Genomic DNA, 6117 nt, shown 5'->3' with positions numbered 1-6117 from the left:
AAAAATGTGGAATTTTTGTCTGCAACAGCGTCAAGTGAAATTTTAATTAACAAGGGTGGAAGAATTCTTTAAAATCGTAAGTAAAATAAGCATAACATCACTATATTAGTTATAATTACTTATGTTGAGCTTACTCATTGATGTTATGTAATTTAGCTGTACTATACAGTGTCATTTGTATTATATATTTTATATAATCTTTATTTGATCAGGTAATCTCACTGAGACCAAGATCTCTTTTGCAAGAGGGACTTAAGTACAGCAGAGAGAGAGAGAGAAAACAAGCATAGCCAGGCATAACAAACAGACAGAGACATACAACAAACAGGCACACAAATTTGGGGTTAAAAGTCTAAAATCAGTCAGTGGGATAAGGCACTCAAGTTTTCAAATCCTCTGTAATTCATTCCATTTATAAGGTGCAAAGCAGTGGAAGGCGGTCTTTCTAATATCAGTATTTACTGGTTATTTAATATATTTAGTATTTAGTAGTTACAGTCCTGAGATCTGGTCTGGTGAGCAGTGGTTTTGAATTGAAGAAGAGAAGTGAGGCAGCTTTTGCAGGAGACATTTATAAATAAAAACAAAATAATGTTGATCTTGTTGCTAGTGAAGACCAGCCTACTTTTTCATATAAGTGATGTCTATTATATTTATCTCCTGTAATGAAACAGCACAAAGCAGCAGGGGATCTGCATAGTCGACATGATGGTTGACTGTTCCTGACCTCAAGACAGACATGACAGACATCTCGAGTTTCTGTGCCAGTTGCTCCATGTGCTGTTTAAAAGTGAGACTGCTATGAGCCAAATTCCCAGGTATTTATAAGACTGGACAGTTTCGATCTCAGTACCATTAAGTGTATTGATGCAAACTGGAATTATGGGTTCTTGAGAATAAAATACGTTTTGTCCTGTCAGCATTCAGTACAAGCTTGGGTAGAAAATTAGATCGTAATCAGGATTTAACTTGACAGACTGCGCCTTCCACATAAATGGACATTGTAAGTCTGTGGTGGAGATAATGTTGTTTATGGAGAGGAAATAGTACTCATACTCATGGTACCGCCTGATATATCCCAAAAGAGGTCTGTGTCCTGTCAGATAAATATGCATGAAAGCAGTTCTGAGCAGAAACATCCAAACCAAGACAATGTAGTTTATTGAGGAGAATGCAGTGGTCAACAGTATCAAACACCTTAGAAAATTCAATAAACAGTGCAACACAGTGCTGTTTCACATCCAGTGAATGTCTAATGTTGTTTAGTGGCAGTAAATGTATTACAGCATGTGGTCTAAAACCTAACTGCTGTAAAACAGTTATAGTTAGTTATAGTTTAAATAAGCACATAGTTGCCTGTCAACTAGAGTTTCAAGGATCTTTGCAAGGGGGGAGAAAATGATCATGATATATGATAGATATCTGTTTTACATGGTATTTTGTTATTTTTACCTAAAGTATATTTTTCATGAAAAATTACAATGGTAGATATATGCTGGCAATGTTTTATGTATGAGTATGACATTCAGTAAAGATGTATAATCCGTCCAAGTAGCTTATATAATGTGATTGGGTTGATGATTAATGGACTTTGATGTTGAAACATGTGTTTCCAAGAAACAAATGGGGTGTTTAATACCAAAATATGCTGGCATATGACTGAAAGAAGAAGTGAAAGATGTGGTTTTGGGACTGGATGGTGTGGATGGGTAAACAAAGTCAAGTGTATCTTATTTCCCAATACACAGGCTACTACAAATTGACTTTTTGCCATGTTGTTTGTGCAATAGGATACGAGAGTTCAGGGAACAAGAGAACTCAACAGTTTCCAGCTTAGCTAAGCATTCAAAATCAAACACTACTAGATCTTGTTTTTGTACTGTCACTTTCAACTAGCTGGTCGGGCACCTGTTAGGAGGTCGGACTCTAATGGGACAGTGTGAACATACATTCAATCTCCTGGCATGGTACTGGCAGGTGAAAAGAAGTGGTTTGCGACATTGTGTGTATTTGAGGACAGAGTTGTCTATTTTCCCCAAAAAATACAATAAATACAATAAATATATAAATAAATAAAATAGACATAATATGCACACAAGTACACTCTAAACAAATGCTTTAGCTCAACAAAAAAATTAACATAACAGTTTGCATCGAGCTTTTTGAGTTATGACAACTCCTGATAAATTTATGTTGAACCAACAAACTACATTGAGTTAGGGGAATTAGATTTACCTCTACAATCAAAGATATTTTTAATTACTACATACTTAATAATTGGCAGCATAAACACAAGTTTTTAAGTTGATAACTCATAAAAAATAAGTTTTTCCAACAAGTTTTTCCACAATATTTAAAAGGAATTTTTAAGTATTGTGTACTTAATTATCATAATTATGAACACAAGTTTTAAGTGGATGACAGGAAAAAAGTCAAGTTGGTCCAATTAGATTTTCTTCAGTAGTTTTTAGCTTTCTTTCCATGTAGTAGCTTTAAAAATGAATTCATTGAACAACAAAATTGTTAGGAAGTTAATCTTTTTATTTTGCACTGCAGTTGTGTATTTGAACACATGGCATTAAACCTTAAAAACACAACAATACTACAAATGTAAATTGTCCCACAAATATCCATATAGCCTTTGGAAATTAAGCAGTTAACATACTGAATTATGCTATCACAACAAAGTTATAGGCCTAAAGTATGTAGAACCACAGTGCTAAATGTAAAATGTTAACTCTGGTTTTAAAATCATTTTGTAAAACTACAGTAACAAAGTTGCAATCTAGCAGGTGCTATCAAAGCTCATAAAGTATTAACTTACAATGGCCCCCAATCTTCTTAAGGTGCTGCAATGTGTTTTTGCACAATATAGTAAAGACTTTTTAACTCAAATTTACACAATGTCTGTCAAGTTGCTTTGAGTATGCTGTGTGTGCAACAAATTGCACAACAAACAGTTGACAAAACAATTTCAAATGGTATCTTCTGTCCTCTCTTCTGTCACAATATCAGTTTTGTAACCTCCTCAGTGGACTTCAAAATACAAAACAACATCATCTTAATAAAATCTGATAGTGCTGTAAAACAAGTGGAATCTTTGTTTTACAGAGACTTTTGCACTGGATTTTAGTCCATCAAGTTCAAGGAACTGCTCCTGGAACACTTCAAAAGTACATTTCATGTTCCTTGGGACAGCTCAAATTCAGAGCATATATTATGTCCATCAGCAAAGTACAGCAGCTTGGGATATCCCTTCCCTCCAGGACCTTGGTTCCCTTGCCCACAATGTTGCTGTCTTGTGGTCAGATCCTGAGATGGACCAATCACCAATGATGGCAATTTTCTTCATAAGCCTGTCAAGGCCTGATTCAAACTCTTCCTTGTTCTTGTAAAACAAATTAAAAGATAGGTTAGCATGTTCGAGATGATGAATTGGATTGTTTAAATTAACAATATTTTACACATCTTGACATCTTAAGAAGAAATGTAATGCTGCCTTTATGACCAGGAAAAATAAAAACTTTAAGTGGTATCACAGTATCACTATAACCAAAATCCTAAATGATTTACGATACAAATATCATTATACCTACCATCTCTTACTGCAGATTTTATAGACTAAAAAGCAACACTGGAGGAATGAGCAAGAGATTAAGAAAAAAAGCAAAAAACAACTCCCACAGTCCAAAGGCTCTTAAGTTTGGCCAACAGCAGTTTAGCTACAGTGGAACTACAAGGTTATCTATGTGAATAACAGCCAATTTTTTAATGTGTCTGTGGCTGAATTTAGATTACACAATGTTAATGCTTACATGAATAAGCAAATTTTGAAACATGTTTTTCTCCCCATTGCACAAATGAAATGCTAAAAAAACCAAAGCCAGTTCTGTTTTTGTCTTTGTCTGCCAGTAACCAGAGTTTGGTAAATAAATAATTATTTTCTTCATTTCCTGTCACCTGCTTGTTGTTTCTGCATTTGGGTACACTTGCCTGCATAACTGTGACAGGCAGACTTGAAAAATGTTAACCTATCATTTAAGACACAGTAAACAGATGATTTGCAAACATCAAGTCCAGGTCCTAGTACCCTGTAAAAATGGAAAATTAGAGAACAGTAAGATTGTTTAGTTATACTATAACTATAGTTATAGTTAGTGTGAAGGAGTAGATTAAAAAGGAAGTTGGCTTCCTTTCATTCCATAATAAGAAACAGAAGTTGACAGTACATTCCTTTAAAAGAAGCCTTGAATCAGAATGAACCTAATACATTTTCAGTCGCTAAACTCCAGTGATTTCACTGTAGTATTGTTAGCTTCAACCAACTAGGGATATTTAGATGTCTACATGGAGGAGGAAGGATTACTTAGGACCAAGAGTATAACGTTCATCTTCCTTTACTGCGCAGGATGTGGTAACAGCGGTAATCTGGAGAAAGCTCTAACTCCAGTGCAGACAAACTTTTCAAGTCCACACCAGAGCCAGCGTGCAATCACAACAACAAAATGTACAAAGCGAAACTAGAAAAAACTGCCACCTACATAGTTCTGGTAGGAAGGTAACATTACCATAACAAATGATTGTTTATCTATAATTATCTCAACATGACTGACATACATAAATAACACGGGGCATAGGAACAATAATGGTACCCACAATTGTTGTGCAAGGCTGTATCTTGTTGAAGAAAATTCACTCAAGTCCTTGTTCAAAGTTTGCTGTGGTTGAAGTGGTTTAATACCATTCCGGAAATGTATTGAGCTTACTGACACAGAGCTGGTCTGATACAGTAGACTGACCCAGAGCAGAAGAAATGGAACGATTTTATACAGTAAAGATCAAAGCAGTGAGCATCAATGGTGAACAGAAGATAGGAAGGAAGGGCATTTGCATACAAGATCAAGGCAAATCAAGGGGGCAAAAACAGGAGGGGTCAAATTAGCAGGGGTCAGGAGGCAGGAAAGGGGGTTGTCCCAGATGTCACTCGATTATCAAGTCTCTACCCAAATGTGTATTCTTCTTCAATCTGTAGCCAACATACTGCCTTAAATAAACATAAACTACCTGGTCATCATCAACAAGCTAAACGAAACACCTAGTTTATCACAAACAATCATGAAACATTAGAAAAAAGATGAAAAAATAGATGAGCATCAACATACATAAAAACTATGGCTCTAGTATGTCCCAAAAATATTTTAAATTGTAAGGTCAATAAGGGCTACAAGAAATTGACAAATGGTCCTGCTTTTATTTGGCTATTACAAGATTAGTACTGTTGTTGGCTGACATTATGTAATTACCAGCATAGCTCCATCCAAATCAGACCTGAGCAGAGTTAAACAGCTACTCTGAATATTGAAAACACCTGTGTGGGTGGGCTGGGCCGTCAAAAATAATTCCATTAGTAGGAAAAAATGCAAGTCTAAGCCAATCTGTAAATTTGCCGAACCAGTGAGTTGGCCTATCTAAGTACATAGCATTTGTGAAGTTACAATATAATTTAGTAAACCACTGTTGGATCAACCGAAGGAAGGTCATTATGCAGAAATGGTTAAATTTAGGAGTTAACAAGAAGTATTTTGTGTCACATTAAGGTGGCAGGGCCTTTAACTAGAGGATAAGCCTTTTTCACAGAATTCATTTTGACATGTGATTGCAGGAAAAGCACAGCTGTAGTAATATTAATAATGGCTGCAAGCACGTACAAGAAAAGGTTCAGGTAAAAGCAACTGGAACTCAAAGGCATGTAGTAACATTGACAATCTGGCAACGGACTGGGGAAAAGGGGGCTGGTATCGACTCATTGGGGGAAAAATAAGGGGCAGGTGTGCTGGCAGGAGACATCTGAGGGTGTTTGGCGGACAGGTTGTGAATGCTCAGAATTCATAAGGGCAGAGACCCGAGGAAAGTGAGCAGTGGCTGAATGGGGGACAGAGTGAGAGAGTTAGTAACAAACATTTGAACTGAAGCAGTCAGCAACACTCAACTGGAACAGATGTAACCGGTTGACTCTTGCATTGTGTCATAAGGAAGAGGCTCAGACAAGGGTTTCGTTAGAGGCCACCATTTATTCCGGCAACTGACAGAAGTAAATGTAAAGAAAATATCCTCCGG

The sequence above is a fragment of the Thunnus albacares genome, chromosome 15 (assembly GCF_914725855.1).
Source record: "Thunnus albacares chromosome 15, fThuAlb1.1, whole genome shotgun sequence".
Classification (NCBI taxonomy): Eukaryota; Metazoa; Chordata; class Actinopteri; order Scombriformes; family Scombridae; genus Thunnus; species Thunnus albacares.
The sequence above is the reverse complement of the archived record's forward strand: the minus strand, read 5'-3'. Positions refer to the sequence as shown.